Below are 25,629 nucleotides of genomic sequence, written 5' to 3' on the forward strand. Positions count from 1 at the left end.
GGGACAGCTTAAACCTTGTGATCTAATTATTCATAATCAGCATGGGTCCCACAAGGAAAAAGATTATACCTAACAAATAGAATTCATTAGGTTTTATAATTTTTGAAGGAAGTAATGAAAACTTTGATGGGCTGGAGCTGTGCCTATGGTTTAACTGAATTTTATGGAAGAACTGGATGTTATGACATGCGAGAAATTAGTGTGCAAAGTTGATACAGTGCTGACAACCAAAAAATAGCAGGAGCATATGAGGTGGGAGTGAAATTCTTTACAAATCTAGTAGTATCTCCTATTGAATGATGTAGTAGAGACTCGAAGAAATTCCCAGAAACTATGAGGACTCACTTCTATCGCTCAAGCTTTGCTATTTTTTAGCAGGTAGCATTGTAAGTATGGTATAAAGACACTATTTACAAAATTCACAGTCCAATACCATAATTATACATTGAGCCAAATTTGTAAAAATGTAGGGAGGAGACTCGCTCAGTAATAAATGAAAATAAATATTGAAGCCGGAAGTATGCTAGGGACCACTCCTGATTCAAATGATTGGATGGGCTTACATGGGATCATTCTGTCTGAAGTATCTTTCTTTATGTATTAAGTCTATGTCCATCCTCCCAAAGATGGAACTACTGGTGCAGAAGGTCACATCCTGCAAGTTTCCCTTGTACATGCCACAATAAATGTTTTGTTCAAGAAAAAGAATAGACTGAAAACAAGTCATGCATGGCTCATGTTGCTGGAAACCACGTTTGTGCCCTGTACCTTAAATGCATTATTTAAGACTATGCCACCCTTGTAAAAATATTACTACTGTAATGTTGCCAAAGTTTCTACATGCATGAATTATCTGTAAGTGCCAACTGTGTAGTTGCTAACTCTGCTTTCTGACAGCTTTAACTGGTGCAGCTTTAACTTTCTGGAAAACTATCTGTTGTATTTTATACATCAGTCGACTGTTTTTCCTGTGCTGGTGCTGCCACTTTTAACTTGGTCTGCCTGCATCTCTTCAGGAACCTCTCCTACAAGGTGTCTGAATACCTCACTGTGTTTGAAAAGCCTATTCTATTACTGTTGTTTTTTACTGAGTGCAGCCAGCGTGGTGAGCAAAGATGTCATCCCTGGCCAGTGGGACTTATGCTCAGGACTAGAGTGTGACAGGCACAACTCTGACCAAGGAGTGTTGCATAAATTGCATCAGCCCAGGAGTAACCCCTTTGTTACACACACACTTATGAGCCACAGTTCCTTCCCTGCTTCTACCTGCCTCCCAGGGATTAGTGGTTTACTGTTGGCCTATACTGGCAGTAAATTACTATTCTCTTTGCACTGGCTCTTTCCCACTCTATCCACTCCCACAGAACTGCTACGGGAAGAGATTAACAGGTGAATAGTCTTGATTGCCACTGAGTCCAGACCCAAGGTGTGCATAGTCTGAGTAGAGATGTAGGGTGCTTCTTACTCTCCTGTTTGGGCATGTAATCAGAGTCACAATCCACAACTTCCTTCTCCCCACACTATGGGCCCAGATGAGAAGCAATGTGTAAAGTGGTGAAAGTTAGACCTCTTTCTACTTGCACCCACACTGCTAATATGTAGGGGAGACTAAATTGGTGTATTTTGCGCAGAGTATCTGGAATAAGAGCTTTCTTAAAGTCACTCCCACCTTACTAAACCAGAATAGTAGTTTTTTACACTCACCTTGCACAGATCTAAATGACTGCACAAGACAGTGGTGTGGTGAATCAGGCCCCAAAATCTCTTGGTGACACTGAAAGTTATAGATACTTGATTGTCATTAGTGAGAAAAAGTTCCATTGTCCAGATGTGTTCCTTACAATGGACACTTCTAGTTTTAGTACAGTATGAGGCCAAATATCGATGGGCTAACATCAGGGATCAATCTGTCCTTGTACTTTTGATCTTTCAGTTGCCTAAGAAATTTTATTCAAATTATCTGAATAATCATATATGAGATGGACTGTAAATTACTTCTTTTGTTAAGTGTAGGGTGTTTTGCATAATTATCTGCTGTAAATCAGCTGTATAAAATAACCTGGCAAACTAATCTGTTATCCCCCGGCAAAACTTAATGACAACCTATAATTATAATGATATTCATAATCAGTTCTTCAGTTGGTTGAGGAGCAAGATTCAGCTTGACACAGCACTCTCTGACCCTAAAGATTATATTTATGTGCACTGTTTCTCACAGGTTGATTTGGTGTCTGGATATAAAGAACTAATGTGCATTGGGACAGGAAGAGTAAGAGCCTGATGCACCATTTACTTGCACAAATCATTTCAGAAGCTAACTGAGGTCAGTACCACTGAAATCTCATCAAGAGTCAACTGAAGTCAAAGTCAGGGGTCTAGTAGCTTTGGTAAGGTTAGGCACCCGGTGTAGTGAGACCACAGCTTATTATACTGCCCAATATTGTTCCATTGTTTTTTGTACTCCTTGTCTGACTGCATCCATCAGTTTTCTCTTGTCTTATACTTAAAATGTACACTCCTTGGGGCAGGGACTGACTTTGGTTGTATGTATGTCAGTGCCTAGCACAGTGGAATCCTGATCCAGAACTAGGCTTCTAAGCACTATGGTAATACAAATAATAAATAATAATAGTTGCCTGAATAGAAGTTTGCTAAACCAGGTCTTACTTTTGCTTCAATCCTATCTTTGTAGGGAGATGGACTTGATGAGCTAATAGATCTTTTTCCCTCTCTAACTTCTATGTGTTTATATTCTTTTGATTCTATACACATTGAACATTAAACATTCATGTCAAATATGTACCTTAAATGCATGCTGCAAACCTCTACTGTGGATAAAGTAGCAGTTGGGGATAATAAATAGGAACTAAATTTACATTCTTCCCTTTTTTGTTGGAAGCAATTTACATGTTATGCTGTTGGATCCTAAAGTGAAAGGAAATGTGCTTGACGCTAAAATTGGCTTCATGGCTCCAGTTTCCTCAGCTCCGCACCACCTGCCTCTAATCAAACTGTCCAATTACAGGAAACAATTGGTTTTTTTGCTCTCTGGGAAGTGAAGAAATTCATCCACTAAAGAACTGTTTTTCAAATGTTGCTATTAACAAAACCACTTTCACAATTTGTTTGAAATATGTGCTAATGTTTATGTATAGGATACTATCAGAATTCAGTGTTATGGCCATTGGGATCTACATAAGGTCATTGTGACATGAGAATAAGAATATTTCAGCTTTATTGATCATAGACATTTGGAACCTCTCATAAATTGGGAGTAACTTCACTAAAGTTGATGGAGTTATATTGGTATAAAAGTTTGAGATCAGAATCAATTCCTGACCTTCAAATGCTGTTTTCAAGAACAATATTGGTAATACATAGAAGGAAAGGTTGTCTCTTTAGAGTTGCTGCCTCTGTGTGAGACAATAATCAGAGGCTGATTTTCAGCAGCAAATTCCACTTGCTGAAAGTTCAATAAGACATAACAGGGTGGAGTAATTTGATCCATCTCTGTTAATTAAATTTACTCCGCAAAACCTCATCTGTAGCCAAATTCTGCTGTTCATCATTCCACTGCAATCTTACTGAAGTCAATGAGGTTGCATGGGTGCAAGCGAACACACAATTTGGCCCTTCCATTTAAATAAAGAGGTACACAGAATGCAGACCTGAAGCTAATTGTACTTATTAACAAAAGGGCAGTTAGTCAAATATTAACAGGATCTTGTTATAATATACATTAGTGGTACCTGTGCACTTTGAAAAAGTTTTTTGATCACCTCACAAGGTTAGTATGAAATAAAAAGGGACAGAGAAGGGCAGTGAAGATGGCTAAAGGTTAGGGTTTTAAAAGGAGAGAGGGAAAAAAATGGAATAATGTAGTTGTGGCAGAAACATGATACAATTATGTAAAATCAGTGATGTAGGAAAAACATAAGGAGCTGCTATCCATTGTTTCATACTATAAAAAGATATGATCTATTCTGTGAAATGGACAGTTAATCATTTGTATTATTTTTATCCATCAAATAATAAGTCATCAGCCCGTGGACTTAATTTCCATAAGAAATATATATATTAACTTATAGGACAATTGGCAGCATTGCCACAGTAAGAAGGTTAAGAAGGGTGATCTATTATAAACTACTTTTAGTTTCCCAAAACGTGTACAATACATTGTTGTGTGTACTCTCTCACACATGCATACTTGCAGCTATGCTAATTGGATCAATAGACTGTGATTGCCTTTGCTGTTTGAATCAATAAGGACATATTGATTTCATACAATAGAAAAAGGGTTGAAAATTATATACAGCATACTGTATGAGGACTGATCATTGTCCTCATAACTATACTTCTTTATCTTTTCCTCCTCCACATTTCCCTATTTTTCTTTCTTTGAAATCAAGATTCAGTACCGGAGAGCTTTATGTTGGTTGACATGTACTATTTAGCAACCTTGGTTTATATGCTGAGGGATGGAGGTGGGTCATATATCAGTTTATCCCTGGTATTTCCAAGATTACTTTAGTCACACATGAGTGGTTAGTTTTGCTGAATTTTTTGTATGGAAAGCATATTTGTGTGCACGATAAGGATAAAAATTCAGCAAACAATATAACAAAACAAAAATGATCTCTATTGCTGTGAAAAAAGAGTCAAGGAGAAATTAACCTAATACAAACCAAATGTCATTTGCAATGTAATAAACACTACAGAAAATCTGAGAGGCTTAATAAAAATGAAGCTGGGGCATTTACCCACTATTGTTATGATGCTGGTGGTTGTTACTTTAATCTTATGGAATTAATTACTTTTATTAATTTATAAGGTGCCCATCACCATGGTAACTTGGCTTTCCCCACACAGCACCATGACTCTAGAAGACAAGGGCATAGAAAAACTTAAGCAATTGGCTAAATGCCAGGGATTCCAATGCTCAGGAATAATGAAAAGCATAGATGAAGAGAGGCATCCAAATATACATTCTAAATGAGACCAGGTTTGGGCTCAGATATATTTCAGAGAAAGAGAGAGAGAGAGTGTGTGTGTGTGTAAGTTCTGAACCTGAGTATTGAGTGGAGGAGGATTCAGAATTGAGGGGGTGGTTCTGAGCTGTGGAGAGATTCGTTAGAAGTTCTCTGTCTGGGTGGATAGGGGAGTGGGTGTGGGGTGTCCTTGGTGGATGTTGGGCTGAGGAAGCAGAAGTGACTTGAGGAGGTTTTAAGGTGGGAGAGAGTCAGATTAGCAAGTTTGAATGTAGGGGAATAGATTCAACTGCTGAGTGAGGGTATGTGTGAATTGGTAGAGGGAGAGTGGGTGGGGGCGATGATAGGGTAAGAGCTAGATTGGAAAGGGAGAAGATAGGAAGTGGAGAGAAGAGTAAAGGGGTCATAGATGGATAAACATGATCATCCCCCATCCTGTCCTCTACTATATATTACCCAGTTTCTCACTCTGAAAGGGAGAGGGGTTACCCTTTTTTGTGCCTGCCTCCCATCAACCTCCAGTACATCCCACCCAGACACTTCACTGTGATAACCCCCCTACTGTTTTTTCCCATTTTTCCCTTTGAAAATATGATCATCCTTCATTAGGGGTGTGTGTACACATGCCTGGGGGATTGGAGTGGGGGGAGAAAGCTTATTACCTGTAGCCCGACTACTTAGTTTGGGTCCCAGCTGCCCTGAGCCAGCCTTCAACAATAAAGCTGTGTGTCTGAGTGCATGATAGGGTGTGGGGGTGGCAAGGTAAACAACTGGTACGTTATGAAAAAACTTAGGCGTCCCTGGGGCAATTATAAACAGTGAATCATTTAATTTTTTTAATTATGAAAAATTGCTTGATCTTTTTGTACAGTAATTAGAATGAATTGGTCATTGCTTCTGCTACAGTATGTGGCTTGGATTCAGTGAATGCCATTTAGTGATGTTTACCACCCACAATAGTTAAATTTACCACTGGATTGGAAGCATTTCTCCATATCAGAGGTTGCACTAATTACTCAATAAAGGACAGTCCTGCAGTGCACTACGTTTTAATGGCAATCATGCCATTGTCACCTTTGTTACCCAATGTCATTGTAATGTCACCCAGGCCAGTCACTTAGTCCCAGATTTTGAAATGTATTTAGGTGTTATTGTGCTCAGCAATGCCTATATACCTTTAAAAATCTGGGCTGTAGGACTCTAGCTTCTCTTCTGCATGGAACCAAATACTCCAAATCCTACTTGTGTTTGAGGCAAGGCTGCATTCTCACCTTGGCTGGGTGGGAGGCCAACGTATGGTATAGACTGGAGGCAAGGCAACATTGGAAAAAGTGATAGAGGTCAATGAAAACCTGACCTCAGGCCTAAGGATTCCCTTGTCTCTCTGAATGAAGCCCCTCCTCCAGCAGTAACAGCATAGCTAGTGAGTAGCCACCATTTCAGCCATGGGTTTTGTGGCTGTTACTGTAATTCCACTGATAGGCAGCATGAATGAAACTGGTGATGAACTTTAATCTGTGTTTCAGGAGGAACATGCTCAGTACAGTATGCCCTAGCTGATCCTCCCCCTCTGGGCATATTCTGGGCCATTACATTTTTTGCACAGGAGCTAAAGGCAGCTACATGGAGGCAAAAACAATCCAGTTGTGTTACCTTCCTCTTTGTGCCACTCTTTGTACCTTCTAGGTGCCCCCCTTTGTACCTTGTGGTGTTTGTCCCATCTTTGCCATCAAGCAGGAAGGAGCCTGTATTGTATACATAAATAAAAAAGCCTGAGACTACAAATCCACCTGAAATTTTTCCCCTGGGAAGAGGAAGGAGAGAACCACCCCAGACATGCGTGTCACATTGCTTAAGAGACCCGATGTCCATCTAGACCAGTATCCTGTCTCAAGCAGTGGCCATCACCAGATTGCTTCAGACAAAGATCCAAAAAACTGCCCAGTAAACAGATGCACTATTGGAAGGTGCTCAGATGTCATGGTGATGAACATCAAACACAAATTTACCATGAGATTACCTGGATTTTCAACTATTATGGGCATCAGAAACATAGGCTAAGTCTACACTGATGTGCATACTTGGGTACTTACCTGTAAAGCCCTGCGCAGATAAAAAAATTTGGATCTGCAGCCATAATAATTAAACGTATCAGACCTGTGATCTTTACTCCACCTTTCTATGTGTCTGCATCCACAGCTGCACCAGCATCCTATCTTGCTGTGCTTCTCAGGAGGAGCATCTGTGTGCGTGCAGGTGTACTGCACAAGAAAGCTATAGGGCTCCATAAATGCGCACACTGTTGTTATTTATTATTAGTTTATTTTAAACATCAATCTCATTATACAACAGGCATCAGAACAAATAGCCTTTTACATACAAAATAATCAAATAAATGGCTCAAGTCAGTAATGCTGAAAATCACAAACTGAACTATAAAATAAAAAAGTTGGATCCTATTTAGCTTATAACTTATACCAGCCCTGAATTGCAGGACTTCATCTTAGATGTCTTCCATGGGACAGCTGATTTTCTTTGAAATATTACTGTGTGAAAACATTAAATCATCCACAGTTTCTGGCTTAAGTGAAGTACAATTCTCATTAATTGCATGACCAGAGACTGAGAAGTTCTCTTTCAGAAGATGCACTAGATGCAGGGATGGAATGCGCAAACCATGCAACTTGACTGAGAAGGGGAAAGTTGTGCTTGTGTTGGCTCTAACAGTTGCACATCTTCATTCTTTGTCAGCTTCAGGGTGATATACTTTTACACTTCATCATCATCATTATCATTATCACTGGCTATCTGAATCCTCAGACTCTGTATGTGACCGTTCTGTCTCTTTTGGTGATAGTGTCTGTGTGGCTGAATGAAAGAAGCATAAGATTCATTGCAGGAATGTTTTTCTGCTGCAATGAGACAAGCTTCTTGGTGTCTTGATAAATGTCCTGTCTCTCCTCTTCAGTGAAAACTTTCATCCCTTTCATTTGTGGGTGCACGAAAACTGCTACTCTGTGCAAAAGCTTGATTTCAGACTTTTTGATGAGACCTTGCAAAGTTTTTGGGTTTGAGATGACTTTCTTAGACTATCTTCATCAGTGGTAAAAGGATGGAGATGCTTTTTCAGCCTTTTGTACCAAATGGGTACCAAATGGAGACTGGGTTTTGATGACTGCTCTAGTGCATTTGATGCTTCCTTGAAGGGCTGTAGGAACTCTGTGAAGATGCTCAAGGTGATGTGGTCAATACTATCAATGAACTGAGTATCCCCATTTTCTGTCAAAATTTTATATCATCTGTCCCGCTGCTCCTCGATTGTCTTAAACATGAGTAGTTTCCCATCCCACCATGTTTCTACATCTCCTTTCAGAGTCTTTTGCAGTCTGCTTTGAAGTCCAGATTTCCTGAAGTAAGTAACAAGATTTCAGCTTGTGTGGATCAATTTGGTTACTATATACTCTTCCTGGTTTCCTGGCTTGTTAGTGTGCTCAAGTACAGTATTTATAATATGTGCTGAACAACTTATTCGCACATAGGGCTTGAGGGCTGCAACCACATTCGCTCCCCGGTCCATAACGAAAACCATCTGGTTGGTAATGCTGTATATATCAAATCTGAGTGCTTGAATAACAGCCGATCAAATGTTCTCTGCAGTTTTTGGTTTCCTGCTGTCAAACTGAGTCACGCAAAGCACCCACTCCACCATTCCAAACTGTTATGGCTCTATGTAATGAATAGTTATTCCCAAATAGCCAAAATTTCTGTAATCATCTGCCCACAGATCAAGGGTAACCCCTCAAGCCACTGTGCCAAGAATGTTTTTCAGCTCCATGGAGATCTGTTTTTTGTTTTTCTTCTGCCACAAGTGCAGCATGTGGTATTAACACATGTGCATCCATTTGACCATGTTTGGCACCCATGTTAATCAAACATTGAGAATATGCAAGGAATCCCTCTCCGCTGTCTAACTCAAAAGGTCTTATGTCTGTTACAAACTTCAGTAATTCCTGAGTCACTGTTGTCTTCATGTCTTGTGTGATAGTGACACATTTCTTGGTGAATATCTTCAGCAAACTGGATCCTGATTCTGGTCTACATTTATGTTTAAGTAAGTTTGAAGTACTTTTTTCTGGCTAGTAAAGGCATAGAATTTTTTGCATGTGACACATGCAACATATCCAGTCACAGTACCTCCATTTTCATCACTGAGAAATCTGGATGAATTCCAAATTGGTGATTTGCCTTTCTCATTTCCCTTCAAACGATATGCACCAGCACTTAATTTCTTTTGAATTTCTTTCTCCATTGGCTTTTCAGATACAGAGTTTGGAATCTTTTCTGGGGGCAAACGGCAAAAAAATGCAAAGGAGTGATACAATGATTATTTCAATTCATGCTGATACAATATAAAAGCAAAGTGAACTTTCACAGGTATTATCTGAATCTGAATAATTATATTTGCATCCGATCTGCAATCTGCAAGGATGGTAAACAATACAAACACATCCGCAGATGCAGATATCCATGGATTTGCAGGGCTCTACTTACCTGTGTATATACTTGTGCATGTACTGCATACCTATGCTTATTGTCCACATATGCTAGGTTGGACATGGGTACAAGCTGTATATACACACATTCCTGCTTCCATACAGCTGCTCTTTGGTATGTGTGGTTAGATGTTAGCATTTCAAGGGTGGTGTCCCAGGGTTCTGTATGTCACAGGAGACACACTAGGAACGGCTTTGTAGTGTGTTGTTGGTATTGTTTGCTGCCTCACACATTTGTCAATTACCATTCCTGCTCACCTATGTCTTCTGCCCAATTTGGTGGATAATGTGAAACCAAGTGACCAACAATGTGTTTCTGCTCCTGCTCCTTCTTGTGGGACAAATGTGCGTGCGTTGCATTATGCACCTGGCGAGAATGCACTCAGACCTCTCTCACATGCCAAAGATGGGTGACCAGGACAATGACTTGATACACTGATGCCCCATAACATGGAAATGCAGGAGACTGTTGGTGTTGTGAATTTATATCCATGGGTGGACCACTGCTGTGGGACCAAGAGAACCAGCACAGTGTGATAGGATCACATTGTCCTGAAAATTTGGGATGACAACCAGTAGAGGCAGAACTTCAGAATGAGGAAACAGATGTTCCTAGAGCTCTGTGAGGAGTGGGGTCCCAACCCAACAGTGACAGAACACTATATTCTGTAGATATGTACAGAAGCAGTGGCTATTCTCTGGAAACAGACAACATTGAACAGCTACTGGTGAGTTGCAGTCTAGTCTAGGGTGGGGAAGTCCACTGTTGGGCCTGTGGTAGTGAAGGTTTGTGAGGCTATCAACAGTCTCATCAACCAAGGGGTGGTTGTCACCACCAAAGCTCTGGAAATTATAGCTGGGTTCCAGAGAATGGGGTTTTTGAACTGTGCAGGGGCCACTGAAGGTACCCGCATCTGCACACTTTGCTCACTGAAAGGAGCAAGTGAGTATCTCAGTCAAAAAGGTTACTATTCACTCGTTCTTCAAGGCTTAGTGGATGACAAAGGCAGGTTTGTGAACACTAACACTGGAAAAACAGGGAAGGTTTTTGATGCCAGGGTGCTGAGGAGATTGGGACTGTACTTGAAGGAGGAGAAAGGGAATTAATTCCCTAGAAATGACATTATGATATCTCTGTACCCACGATTATTCCCGCGGACCTTGCATACATGTTCCTATCCTGGCTAATGAAAACCCTACCACAACAGCAATGACCTGACAAAATGAGAGTTCAACTTCAAACTAAGCAGCTGTAGGATGATAGTGGAGTGCACCTTTCAATGGGTGAAGGTTCACTGGTAATGCCTACAGACCCCATTTGATGCCAATGTGGCCATCACCTTTTGCATTATTGTGGCATGCTGTATACTTCATAACATTTGTGAGACTAAAGAAGAGTACTTTAAGACACAAAGGGCACAGGTCAGGACTGACTTGCAAAGCCTTTACAGACAGCCTGATCCAATGAACATTCGGAATGGTGCTGGATCACAGCCTAGGGAAATCCAGGATGCAATTTGTGCCTATGTCTTGGAACAGTGGGCAGGCAGGGGGTGACCTCAGTTTGGTCCCAAACACAAGAGGAAACAATCCCACTCACTTGTGTTTCAATGCACAGTTTAGTTTCCCTTCCACTGACTGTCACTAGCTCACTAGATACCGACAGTCACTTTGTTGACCCCTGGCCACCGGAGATTACTCTGGGATATGGCCTTCATTCCCACAATGCTAAAATTTCCTTCATGAAGAGTTTCCAAAATCTGATATTTGAAGTGATTTTGGAATGATCACTCACATTTCCCCATAAGATGCAACCTTGAGTCACAGATAATTCAGGTTGTTGTTACACAAATTGTACATAGAGGTGATTCTTGTGATCCAGCAGTGTATTTTGTAGTACCAATCCCTTTACAAGAGAAAGTACATCATCCTTAGCATTTCTTTGTTAATGTCTGTGTAGGGGTGGATAACCTGCCCGTCAAACTGAAATAGAACACTTCATCCAAAGTTTCTTTGGGTTGACAGGAATTTGGGCATGACAGGAATGACTGCCTCTCAGCATTAACATGCTGAGGCCCTTTACAGAATTGAATTGTAAATGAATGAGTTGAAAGTAGCAATGCACATCTTTGCATATGAGCAGCAGCCAATGATGGAATTCCATGTTTTGGTCCAAAAATTGAAATTAAAGGGCAGTAATCCATCAGCAAGATAAAGTGTCTACCATATAGCTAGGAACGTCTAAATTCTGAACATAATACCAAGAGCCTCTCGCTCTATTTGTGCATAATTCTGCTCAGAGGTGGTAAGTGTTTGTGAAGCAAAGTCAATTGGTTTCTCCGTGCCATCAGGAAAAATGTGCAAAAGAACAGCACTCACTCCATATGGTGAAGAATTACAAGCTAACTGCAATGGTAGCAAGGCATCAAAGTGAATAAAAACTTTGACTGATGTCAACAGTTTGTTTGATTCCTTAAATACACACTCAGGCTCTTTAGTCCATTTCTTTGCTTGTAACAGTTCATGTAAAGATGCCAATGCTGTCACCAGATCAGGCAAAAATTTACCTTAGGAATTAAGCCGTCCTAAAAATGAATGTAATCTGACACATTCTCTGGTGGTGGCACCTGAAGAACTGCCTTTTCTTTTTCTGGTGATTTCCTTAAACCAATGGCATCAATTTCAGATCCAAGATATTTAATTGAAGGTTTGAAACATTTGTTTCATAAGAATGGCCACGATTAGACCAATGGCCCATCTAGCCCAGTATCCTGTCATCTGACAGTGGTCAGATGCTTCAGAGGGAATGAACAGAACACAGCAATTTCTGGTGATCCATCCACTGTCTTCCAATCCTGGCTTCTGTTATTTGGAGGTTTAGAGACATTCGGAGCATGGGGTGGCATCTCCAACCATCTTGGCTAATAGCCATTGATAGACCTAGTCTCCATGAACTTAACTAATTTTTTTTTGAACCCTTTTATACTTTTGGTCTTCACAGTATCCCATGACAATGAGTTCCACAGGTTGACTGTGTGTTGTGTGAAATAATACTTCCTTTTGTTTGTTTTAAACCTGCTGCCTATTAATTTCATTGGTTTCTAGTTCTTTGCTATGTGAAGGGGTAAATAACACTTCCCTATTCACTTTCTCCCTACCATTCATGATTTTAGAGACCTCAATCATATCCCCCTTTAATCATCTCTTTTCTAAAATGAACAGTCCTAATCTTTTTAATCTCTCCTCATCTGGAAGCTGTTTCATACCTCTAATCATTTTCATTGCCCTTTATGCACCTTTTCCAATTCTAATATATCTTATTTGAAATGATGTGATCAGAACTGCACAGAGTAGTCAATGTGTGGGCATACCATCAATTTATATATTGGCATTGTGATATTTTAGGTCTTATTATCTATCTGTTTCCTGATGGTTCCTAGCATTTTGAAAGCTTTTTTGACTGCCACTGACCATTTAACAAATGTTTTCAGGGAACTGTCTAAGATGACTCCAAAATCTTTCTCGAATTGTAACAGCTAATTTAGACCCCCTCACTTTGTATGTACTGTTGGGATTATTTTTTCCAATTTGCATTATTTTGCATTTATCAACATTGAATTTCATCTACAATTTTGTAATTCAGTCATCCAGTTTTATGAGATCCTTTTGTAACATTTTGCAGTTTGCTTTGGATCTAACTACTTTGAATAATTTTGTATTGTTCACAAATTTTACCACCTCACTGTTCAGTCCCCTTTTCCTGCTCATTTATAAATATGTTGAACAGCAAAGGATCCAGTACAAATTCTTGGGGGACTTCACTATTTACCTTTCTCCATTGTGAAAACTGACCATTTATTCCTATCCTTTGTTTTCTATCTTTTAATCAATTATTGATCCATGAGAGGACCTTCCCTCTTTTCCCATGACTGCTTATGTGTCTAAGAGCCTTTGGTGAGGGACCTTGTCAAAGGCTTTTTGAAAGTCCAAGTACACTATATCCACTAGATCATCCTTATCCACATTTGTTGATTTTCTTAAAGAATTCTAATAGATTGATGAGGCGTAATTTTCTTTTACAAAAGTTATACTGCCTCTTCTCCAATATATCGTATTTATGTATGTGTCTGATAATTCACTATAGTTTCAACCAATTTGCCTGGTACTGAAGTTAGGCTTACTGGCCTGTCACTGCCAGGATCGCTTCTGGAGTCTTTTTTAAAAACAGGTGTTATCTACCCTCCAGTCATCTGGTACAGAAGCTGATTTAAGCAACAGGTTACATTCCATAGTTAATTGTTTTGCAATTTCATAGTTGAGTTCCATTAGAACTCTTGGGTGAATATCATCTGGCCCTGGAGACCTTATTAATGTTTTATTTATCAATTTCTTCCAACACCTCCTCTATTGATATCTCAATCTGGGGCAGTTCCTCAGATTTGTCTCTTAAAAAGAATGGCTTTGCAGTGAAGACTAATGCAAAGAATTCATTTAGCTTTGCTACAACAGCCTTGTATTTCTTCAGTGCTCCTTTAACGCCTTGTTTGTCCAGGGGCCCCACTGCCGTTCAGGCTTCCTGCTGTTGTTTTTTTGTGTCCTTAGCGACTTGCTCTTCAAATTCTTTCTTGGCCTGCCTTATTATACTTTTACACTTGACTCGCCAGAGTTTATGCTCCTGTCTATTTTCCTCACTAGGATTTGACTTTCAATTTTTAAAGGATGACTTTTTGCCTCTAATTGCTTTCTTTACTCTGCTGTTTAGCTGTGGTGGAATTATTTTTTAGTCCTCTTGCCTTTTTTTCTTTTATTTGAGGTATACGTTTATTCTGAGACTCTATTATAGTGTTTTTAAATTGTCTCCGTACAGTTTGCAAGCATTTCACTCTTGTGACTGTTCCTTCTAATTTCCATTTAATTAGCTTCCTCATTCTTATGTAGTTCCCCTTTTTGAAGTTAAATGCTACTGTGGTGGCTTTCTTTGGCATTTCCCCCCCTGCGACGATGTTAAATTTAATTACATTATGGTTGCTATTACTGAGTGGGTCAGCTATATTCACTTCTTGGACCAGATCCTGTGTTCCACGTAGGACTAAATCAAGAATTGCCTCTCCCCTTGTGATTTCCAGGACTAGCTGCTTCAAGAAGCAGTCATTTAATGTGTCTAGAAATTTTCTCTCTGCATCTCTTCCTGAGATGACATATACCCAGTCAATATAAGGATAGTTGAAACCCCCCATTATTATTGCCTTTTCTGCGTTTGTAGCCTCTCTAAGCTATCCAGACATTTCATAATCACTGTCACCCTCCCGGTCAAGTGGGCGGTGATATATTCCTACTGCTATACTCTTATTGTTCAAGCATGGGATTTCTAGCCATAAAAATTGTATGGTATAGTTTGATTAAATTAAGATTTTTACTTTATTTGACTCTATGCTTACTTTCACTTAAAGTGCCAATTCCCCACCAACAAAACATACTCTGTCATTCCTACATATTTTGTACTCTGGTATTACTGTATTCCATTGATTATCCTCAGTTAACCAAGTTTCCGTGATGTCTATTATATGTCTCAACGTACTCTCAGCCCATGGTCTTCCAAATGTTGCATGGCAGCATCCAAACTCCAACGATGATCCTGTCAATCCTTTTCTGTAACAAGGATGTCATCCAAATAGCATTGAACTCCGTTCAGTCCTTTCAGTGTCCCTTCCTCATTGCCAATGTGTTTTTATTTGAACCCCACAGAGAAAGAAAGAGACATTGAGGAAGCTGATTGAAACACAGCTGTCTGTTTTGGAGACTTTATTGTTCTGGCAGCAAAACAGAAACTAAAACCAAAGTGAGGCTTTTCACTGGGGAGGGTAGAGTACAGAATGTCCAAACTTTTAAAGGAACAGGATATCCCGGAGTTTGGTGCGGGGGTGGGGGTGGGGAGGCATACAACTGGTTTCTGGCAACTGTGTGTGGGGATAAGGGCACTTACGCGCTGCTAACCGTGAGTAACCCCATGGTTCAAAGTGGTTATAGTTTGTGGGTGGTTGAGGCGGAGCCATTTTAGTGCTGTTCAGTATGTGGTGGCACAATTACTTCCCTTTTTTCTCAGTTTTCTATGTTGTCGTAGGTACCTTTACCGACCCTTTTCTTTTTCTTTCTCATTTAATAAAGTCAGCTTTATTTCCATGCGCATTGCGCTTTCTGCATGTCTCAGGCTTACTATGCTATATTCACACATACCTGGGTGGGTTGGCAGGGACAGAGAGGTCCTTGCAGTTTTCTGTCCCAGGAAGTTACATGACTCAAGGCACAGCTTGGTGGGGCCCAAAGCTGAAGGACACACACACACACTGTATCCTTTCAGCATAGCTGAAATGAAAGGTCCACACATAAGTAAATGAAAATAACATTTGCTGAAACTAGTAAATATAGCATAATTCTGAACATTTTTTAAAGGCAACTGTGAAAAACAGCAGAATGGATCAGTGTAGCAGCATGGCCCTTCCTCAGGCCCAGGCTCGGAGGAAGGCCACTGCACCTTCCTACAAGGGGAACTTTAGCGCCTGCTATGAGTCTGGTTCCCCGGCCCTGAGGCAGGGCGGGCAGGCAAACAGTCTAGTGCCCCGGCCCTTGGCAGGGTGGGCAAGCAAGCAGTCTATCGCCCCGGCCCTCAGGTACGCCTGCTTCCTTTTTCGCCGGTCGGGTTGGTAGACCTTGTAGTTGACGGGGCCGACAGCCCAGAGGAACTCATAGGGTCACTGCCATCTGGTGAGCAGCTTGGATTCCGCAGAGGGCAGCAGTACCAGGACCCAGTCCCCTTGTTCGAAGGATCGGGTCTGAGCTCCCTGGTTGTAGGACTGGGCCTGGCTCTGCTGGGCGACGTGAAGATTCTCCTGGGCCAGCGCTCTGGCCTGACGGAGGTTCTCTTGCAGAGTGAGCACATACTGGAGCATCCCCTGAGAGAGTGATGGGGATTGATCCCAGTACTCTCTGATTAAGTCTAGGATCCCCCGAGGTTGACGGCCGTATAATAGTTCAAATGGGGAAAACTGTGTGGAGGCCTGCGGGACCTCCCGGACGGCGAGGAGCAAGGGTGGGATTAGTTGGTCCCACCGCTGCAGGTCCTCTGGCGGGAACTTCCGCAGCATGTGCTTTAGGTGCGATTAAATCGCTCCACCAGTCCATCGGTTTGGGGATGGTAGACGGAAGTCGGGAGCTTCCGGATCTCTAGGATGGCGCACACCTCTTGCAGCAGCCGGGAGGTGAAGTTTGTCCCTTGGTCGGTGAGCAGCTCTCGGGGAAGTTCGCTGGCTACTGTCTGGGTGGTGGCATTCCTCAGGGGGATGGCCTCTGGGAAGCGGGTGGTGTAGTCAACTAGGACCAGGAGGTAGCGGAACCCAGCTACACTCCTTTCTAGGGGTCCCACCCACCACGGGAATGGGGACCAGGGGTGCTTGCGGGACTCCTGCTGGCGTCACTCGTTGGCATTCGGGGCAGGAGGCACAGTAATCCCGGACCTCCCAATGTATGCTCAGCCAATAAAATTGGGAGAGGACCCGGGCTAGGGTCTTGTCCACGCCTAGGTGTCCGGCTGCTGGGACATCATGGGCCAACCGTAGGATGGCCTTACGGTGGGGTTGGGGCACCACCAGCTGGGCGTGGGGTTTTTGAGTTGGCGGACTTCTCTCCAGGTGGTACAGCCGCTCCTGCCGCAGCTTGAAGCGAGGCCACTGCTTGGCTCATTGGGGGTCAGTTGGGACACCATCTACTGCAGTCAGTTGTTCGTAAGTCTGGCTGAGGGTGGGGTTCTACCTCTGGTCCCGGCAGAAATTGGCCATGGGGTCACCTGAGGGCAGTGGGCCCGTCATCCAGGGATGTCTCGTCTCCTGGCTCCTCCATCTCTGGAGCCGGTTCGTGGTTGGGGTCCGGCAGGTCCTTGCCCTCTGGGGGGTCGGGTGCTTCCCCTTCGGGGGCCCCAGCAACTGGGTCCTCGGCATTACCCGCCCATTGGAGGACTCCCGAAAAGTCGGGCCAGTCCCGTCCGAGGATCACAGGTAACGTAGACGGGGAGCCAGCCCCACGGACATGACTTGGGTCTGTGGTCCTATAGTTAGCGGGACCTGCATGGTTGGATAGAATCGTAGGTCCCCGTGGATGAAGCGCAGACCCACTTTGCCCAGAGGGCTTTCCATCCTCGGGGACCAGGCCCTGCAGGATGAGGGTCTGCCCACACCCAGAGTCGACAAGGGCCTCGACCCGTCCATGATTGTGGTCTTTGGGACTCAGGGTCCCCGGGCCTGCCCTTCTCCGGTGTACACCATGCCGTAAGTACAGCTCAGGGTCGGACATGGAGGGTGGAGGTCTCCTGGTAGACCATGGGCAAAGCATAGGCCCGGGCCCCTGGGTCCCTCTCGGAGTTTGTCCGGCCCAGCGAGGGGGTGCAGCCAGGCACCCAGCTGCTGCATCAACTGCCGTTGACACTCCAGCTACTGGGCTCCCAGGTCCCAGAACAGCTGCTGTTGCTGGGTGCACAGACTCTGCTGCCACTGCCGTTGTAGCTGGGCCGCTTGCTGCTGCTCTTGGGCAACGGCCCACCATTTCAGCAGCTTCTCGACCTCCATCTCCAGCTGATCCCCTGGAACGGGATTCTGAGGTCTTGTTAGCAGGGTAGGCATTCCCCCCTTTGTGTCAGGGGAGATGTTGCCTGCATTCTCCACCAAGTGTAGCACGGGGTCCTGTCCGGTTCCGTGGTTGTGGCCCTTCCTCGGGCCCAGGATGAGGCCACTGCACCTTCCTACAAGGGGAATTTTAGCGCCTACTATGAGTCTAGTACCCTGGCCCTTGGCAGGGCGGGCGAGCAAGCAGTCTATCACCCCGGCCCTGACGCAGGGCGGACGAGCAAGCAATGTCCTCGGGTCAGTAAAGCAGGGAGCAATAATCACTCCCTGGGTGGTGAGGATAAGGGGAGAAGGGAGGGGGACGCAGGCCCACCTGACTCCACTGCGTCCCAGCCCAAGGCTCTAGCAGTGGCAAAGGCGTTGCCATTGAGTCGGTGGGGCTCCTGCAGCAACACACTGATGGGGCTTGCCCCTGTCTCAGCCACGGCTATGGCTGTCCCTGGGCCACTTCCTCCCCGTATCCCTAGGTACCTGTGTCCGCTGGGTCCTCGGGGTCGCTGGGGTACACGGCCTGGGGTAGACCTGCCAGTCCCTCCTCGTCCACAGGTGGCAAGGCGGGGAGCTTCTCTGCAAGGGGAAGCTCCTCCAGGGCACAGGGCTCAGGGAATGGCTCGGCCTCAGGCAGCTCCTCCAGGTCCTGTCCTGTCTCTGGGGGCTCAGCGTTAGGCAGCTCTTCCAGGTCAGGTCTGGTCTTGGGGGGGATCTCCGAGCCCTCAGGCTCAGGAGACTCGGTCCAGTCACTGGGGCCCAGGGGCCTGGCCCAATCTTTGCGGCCTGTAGGCCTAGGCCAGTCTAGGGGGCCCAGAGCCCTATCCAACTGTTAGGGCTTGGGCCATTTCTGGGGCCGCTGCTCCGGTGGGCGGGGGAGGTGTTCGCTTGGGGCAGTGGCCTGGCCCGGTTCAGGCCTTGGCTGCAACCAGCGAGACAGCACATCTGCCTCCGGCAGCAGCTCTCTTCTCACTGAGCAGCGGGGCCTGCTTTTTGTATCCACAGCCTTGACTGAGGCTCCACCCCTCTGCTGCCGGATTGGTTGGCCGGCTGGACCTATCACTGGCCAGCTCCCTGGTGCCGGGCAGACTGGACTGCTGGTCCCTCTACTGTTCATCCCCGCGGTTGTGGCCCTTCCTTGGGCCCAGGCTCGGAGGAAGGCCTCTTCACCTTCCTACAATCAGACTCCCTGAAGAATGTTAAAATGGTAATGCCAACAACCCTGTGTCCTTGGCCTTGATCTCCCTAATGGTCAGGAGGGACAAATGAGGGCATCGCCTGTGCGGAGCTTGGGTCACAGACACTTGTTGGCCTTCAGGCATCGTCTTAGGCTCATCATTCCCATCCTGCATGGTCCCAGGGTTGTGGGTTAGGTGCTTGTGCTGGAAGTCCAGCAGCCTCCCCCACATCACTGGAAAGTGGTTGGGTCCTCTGCTTCAGCAGTATCCTGAGCTGCAGATGCAGGAGGAGTAATAGCTGTAGGATGAGGAGGAGGTGCCAGTTCCTGCACACAGGCAGTGGCTAATGTGGTGGGTGGGACCTGAAGCCTTTCCACCACCACTTGTACGAGGGACTGCAATAGGGCATGCTCCTAGTCTCTTTGGGAAAGCTCCTGTTCCCTGTACCATGTGTCCTGCTCCAGGAGCCAGATCATTATTAACTATGGCCTCTGGAAGAAACGTTCCTCCCTTTCTTTCTCTTAGCCAGACTGCTCCTGGTTCCTTCTGTCAATGCCAATGGACAGATCCTCAATTGTTCTTTTCCATTTGCCCTACAGGTTGGGGCTGCTGCTCTTTGCCCATAGGCACAATGGGTTCACCCCTGCTCAGCCAAAGGTTCCGCCAAGTCAGTCACAACAGCAGCACTGTATTTTTTCTTTCCTTCCAAAGCCGGTATACTATATTCTAAGCTAGCAGGCAGAATCTGAATGAAGAGAGAAAACCAAACCACAGCAAATGTCTCCCTGTCCATAAGCCAGCTCCTGCAGTGTCATGAAATTCAGCCCCTTCGTCCAGCGAAGAGCAGAGAAAGGAACAGGGAAAGAAAGAGTCGCACAGCAACTGTATTTTGTTCCATGAGCTTTCCAGTCAAGACCACAAGCCGCTTGCCTCCCTCCTGCAAAATGATGCCACATTGTGCTTGTGCAGCCACTGTAGCGGGTTCCCCGTCTGCCCACCTGCCCTCCCTTTCTCCCATCTTGTGTGGCATGGCTCTGAGCGGGATGGCCTCAGACATCAGAGACCTGAATGCTTGAAAACACTTATACTGTGACAGAGGACTGCTGTTGTGTTCCTCGGTGAAGCAAAAGTTCCCCTTCTCCTTCCCGTAGCTAACCAGCCCTGATACTAACTCCACTCCCATTCTGTGTGACTCCCATTTGTAAGGGGGGGGCGGGTTGGTTACTTGTAGTGAAAGTTTGTAATCTTGAAAGGAGCAGAAAACAGCTGTAACTTTGCAGAATCATTAATCTCATGCAACTGTCCTGTTCTCTAACCAGACCTTTCCACCTCCTCCTTCACTGTCAGCCTGTTGGCTGACAAACTCACAGACCCAGGAGCAATATGATAGTTTGCCAGTTTATTTGTTCTATAACTTCTGCCAAAAACTTTATAGTGGTCATGTAATTCAATACAATGTTGAATCGACAGTTGTGTCTTGGTTGGGGGTAGTTTGGGAGGGGGGGAAGGGAGGGTGACCTTCCAGTCCTGCATGCAGCTCTGGAGAAAGAGGGGATGAGGGTGGGGAGGGTGGGGCTTTAATATACCAGTTTTGGGGTCTGGTTCCTGCTGAGCCTTGGGGTCCTTCTCTGGTTCATCAGGAGGGGCTTGTGGAGCCAGCTCCTCTGGGTAGAGGTGCAGGATAACTTGCTCCTCTTCCTCCAGGTCTCCTCAGTCCTCATTGCCTCCTTGTCCTGGTTGTCATTGGCATCCTGTCGGATGATGAGGCTGGTGGGATTGAGAAGAGGGTCGTGCGTCACTTTAGTCTTGTTACTGGGAGCCCTGGAGAGTTACCTGTCCAGTCACTGGTGTAGACGTAGCCATAGCGATCGCAAAGAGAATCTTGCAAGAGGTTGTCATGGAAACATACAGGCAACCTTACTTTCACACAAAACCCAAGGAGGTTCATAGTCTTTCGGTAGCCCAGCCTCTGGTAGGTCAGAATTGAATTTACTTTTGAATGTAACAGAGGTGTTCAAATTATAAGCTGTGAATTTAACCTCCACCAAAATTGATTAGTTGATAGTATTCTGGCCTGCAGACTGTTCGTGAACTCCTTGCTGAGACTAATAATTAGTTATTGTTTGTGTGGCCCAATTACCTGTCTCATGGTGGTATTTCTGCTCCCTCCCTGACTGAAATACTTTAAACAAGCAAAAATTAATAGTAGATAACAGCTAACATACTTTCTTATCACTTTAATTTTATAGGATTGTCCAGACCAGTCATTCATGACTTACAGGATTCACGAATGTTTTTATGAATACCCAGCAGCAGTCTGAATATTGGACTAGCACCTCTCAAATAGCAGCGTATGGATCTCTAAGCCTTTATTCACAGAAATATTCACAAGTTACTTTCTGTAGTGTTCTACCAACTCTGGAACTCAATTAATGCTGTGAACTAATTCTGTTGTTTAGGCAGTATGGTTTAATGGTTATGGTGGGATACTGTAAACCAGGACTCTAGGATTGTATTCTTGACTCTGACCCTGACTTGTGGTATGATCTTTCAGTCTACCCACCTGTAAAATTGTAGGAAAATACCATCTCAGAGTGGTTGCAAAGCGTAATAGATATTTGTAAAGTGTTTATAGATATTTGGATGAAAGGTTCTTTACTTTATAAGGGCAAAGTATTATTATTAGTAGAAGCATTATTACATTACCAGCAATGTGTTTTATAAAGGGAAACACTGAGTTTCAGTGTCTTCAGGAACTAATGGGTTTCTTTTAACATAAGTATTCAGGAAACCTAACATGGACAAAATAGAACATATATGTCAAACAAATAGCAGTGGTGTAAACTTTATTAAAAAGATTCTTTGTGGTATAAGGCAGGAAGTGAAACTGCTTTTAAATTGCAAACATTTCTCATTCATTTCATGCACCAGCAGTCATTGTAATGGGTTTCTCTGTGTGTGTGTGTTTTTTTAAATAGTTCAGATGAGTAGATAAAAGTTCAGACACAAGGGAGAAAAGCACTCATTTTCCTTGGATTTCATCAGCTGGTACATTTCATTCCTGGTTCACAAAGTGACGTTACAAATTATAGAACAATTGAGTGCATAGCAGATGTATACCCCAAACATTTGTTACAGGGTTGTCCCCTTTTACAAACCGGTGACATCATACACTACTAGACAACCAGCTTGCTCAATTTTGCACAATTTGAATTACCCATCTGGCTGTAAATATTATCTTACAGTGACCACAGAAGGCCCAACCCCGCAGCATTGAGCACTGCCTGAAAGGGACTGAATCAGTGGCATCCCGAGAGGGAAGGCAGTGGGGGGGAGGGTGCCAGGCCCCTGGGTGTTGGCCTGTTGGGGGGTGCTGGGCTGGCCCTTCAGGACGTGCAGGAGGCGGGGAATGCAGGAGGGTCTGAGGGGCGCCCCTCAGCACCTCCCCCCCCGTGCGTCGTGAAGGGCCATCCCAGCCCCTCTCCCCAGGCCGGGGGTGTGTGGCTGCCTTGTGTGAGCCGGCACTGGGCTATGGGGCTGCAGCAGGAGAGGCAGGCACTGCACGAAAGATAAATGCAGGTGGGTGGGGTGGCAGAGCCAAGCCTGCATTTGCACCCCCCAAAGCCTCATGCACCCTCTAATTACGATCAGCCAATAAGAGTTTATTCTGACAATATAATGTGAAAGATCAAAAGGTGGGGAAAAAATCATGACAAATTTTGAAATATCAAAGTTGCTGCTATTTCACAGGGTTCAAAATAGACCCATTTTAAATGCTTTTGTGAAAATTTTAATTAAAAATATTTATTTCAATTTTGGTCAAATGAAAAAATATGGTAATGATTTTGATAAAAACATCATGAAAGCTTTTGCAAAAAAAAACCCCAATTTTTTGGAAAGCTAAGTTTGTGTGTGAAAGAAGCCTGTTATTTTAATAAAGACATGTTAAACAATTTGATCAAAAATAACGATGTTAAATTTGACCAAAAGTTTGTGTTAAGTCATTGGTCTGGGACTTGGAAGACTCGGTTTCAATTCTTCATTTGTGACCTTCGGAAAGTAATTTAGGGCCAGATTTAGGCACCTAGATACCTTTAAAAATATGCCCCTCAAATTCTAAATGCTTTACTTCAACATCTGTTAAGCAGGGGTATTACTACTTCATTTCATCACAGGGGGGTTGTGATGACAAATGACTGAAGATCATGAAGTGCTCAGATACTAAATTGATGAGGGTCATATAAGAAGATGGGCTGAGCACCCACATCTGCCTAGGAAATTGAAGCGCCTAAGGTATTCATCTTGGTTGCTCACTGCATTCATGTATCCAAAATTCCTCTTTGCCCTACAAACATGAAAGAAAAGTATGTCTTTCAAATCATGGAATTAATCTATTCCTCTGCTTTAAGAGCCCAATCCAAAGCCTATACAAGTCAATAGGAATCTTTCTACTGATTTTAATAGTCTTTGGAGCAGGTTTTACATAACTTAGGGCAATTGTGGACCCTGCTATCTACCTACTATTTTATCTATCTATCATCTATCTACTTTTGTTCTTTCCCTTTCACAGTGGAAGAACTGACAGTCCTGAGATTTTAGAGGCAGGCCAGAGAGCTGGAGAAATCTCACAAAAGCCAGATGTTCAATAGATATGTGGGCACCTGCTCAGCATCCACATCTTCCCTGGGGATTGCTGGTGTTGAACAAATCCTACAAAGTGCTGAGCACCTTCTACTTTCACTGATTTCAGTGGAAGTTGAGCGTATCCAACACCTAAAAGGAGCTGCTCAGTAGCTTGCAAGATCGGGCCATTAGCACAGTACTTGTGGAATGAAGGCTCAGTCATATTGTTTTCACCACAAAATAATAAACAGAGCCTCCAATAACCATAAGTTATAGAGCACTTAAAGCAAGAAATCTAGAAGGGACGGAATGAAGTTATTCTACAATTTGTGAGTGGTTGCAACCTGTGCCTTGTACGCCTCAGGAACTCCTACCTCACAGGATGTTGGAAGCTTGATTCATTGAGGTTTGTGGCTGCTTAGAAACTACAGGGATGAATGCCATCAAAATGTTTATAAATAAATGTCAGGTAACAAAGGAAACAAAACAGGTAGGGGAGTTCAGAATGCAGATCAAAATATGTTATGCATGAAGAAAGGAAATGAAACAGATTCTAAAATGGAGCCATTTGCAGCAGATGAAATTGACCACTGGTTCCATTTTAGAATTTGTGTGTAGTAGAGCTGGTTGGGAATTTTCTGTCTGAATGATTTTCTGATGGAAAATTTCCAGGGGCAAATGTCAACTTTGTTGGTAAATTTCAATTTTCCATTAGAAAATCATTCTCAGCTCCGTGGCTTTCCCATTCCTGTGCAGTCCTGGCTTCACGGGGTTCCTGGGGCTCCCTAGGTCTGGGGTAGCATCCAGGGAGCTGGTGATCCTGGCTAACGTATTTGGTTTTGGAAACACCAAAATGTTTCTGTAGAACACTTTGGTGTTTCCAAAATAAATTGTTGCAGAATTATAGTTCCCTGAAAAATCTGAAATTTTTGTTTTTTTCATCCTGACTTGGGGTGAAAAAAATTCCAAAAACTCAAAAATCTGTGTGGAGCTGAAATTCTGTTTCTCAGCAGTTGCCTTGCATAGCATGCAATCCAAAACAGAAAGGTCTTCTACTGTACGTTAGCTACAGCTTTGGGAAAAACACAAGAGATAGAAACCTCTTCTTCAATAAGACATTTGTGGTTTTTTTAAACAACAGTTGTTGTTGTCCTTCTTTGCTGAGCTGCAGGACTCAGACTGGGAACAATTAGCATGTCATCTTCTGTTTTCATTCTTCCTTCCTTTCTCTTTACAGTTGTTACTAAGATTCTCTCCTTGTCTCAAGAATTGGTAAGGATGACAGTTACAGCCACTCTGCTTCTGAATTGCACAGTGTGCCTGTGGAGGATATTCTGTCAACTTCCAGAGGAGTGTGGAAACAGAAAACAGAGAGCTTGTTTACACATGAAAACTGACTAGCATAGGTGTAGCAAAATAACTATTAATAGTTATCCTTCCACTCCCAGCCTTTTTTCTACATCCAGTTTTGCTCCTCTTTAGTACTATAGGTAGAGGAAACTAACTATTCATCCCACTAACATTAGTCCTGTTTGAACAATTTAATTTTTAAAATGATAAGATATTGTGAAAAACTAGACCTAACATTGATACTCTTTGCAGAGTGTAAAATAGGTTTGTTTTAATA

The sequence above is a fragment of the Emydura macquarii genome, unplaced genomic scaffold (genome assembly GCF_026122565.2).
Source record: "Emydura macquarii macquarii isolate MOO-44397 ecotype Brisbane River unplaced genomic scaffold, CSIRO-AGI_Emac_v2 contig_1027, whole genome shotgun sequence".
Taxonomy (NCBI): domain Eukaryota; kingdom Metazoa; phylum Chordata; order Testudines; family Chelidae; genus Emydura; species Emydura macquarii.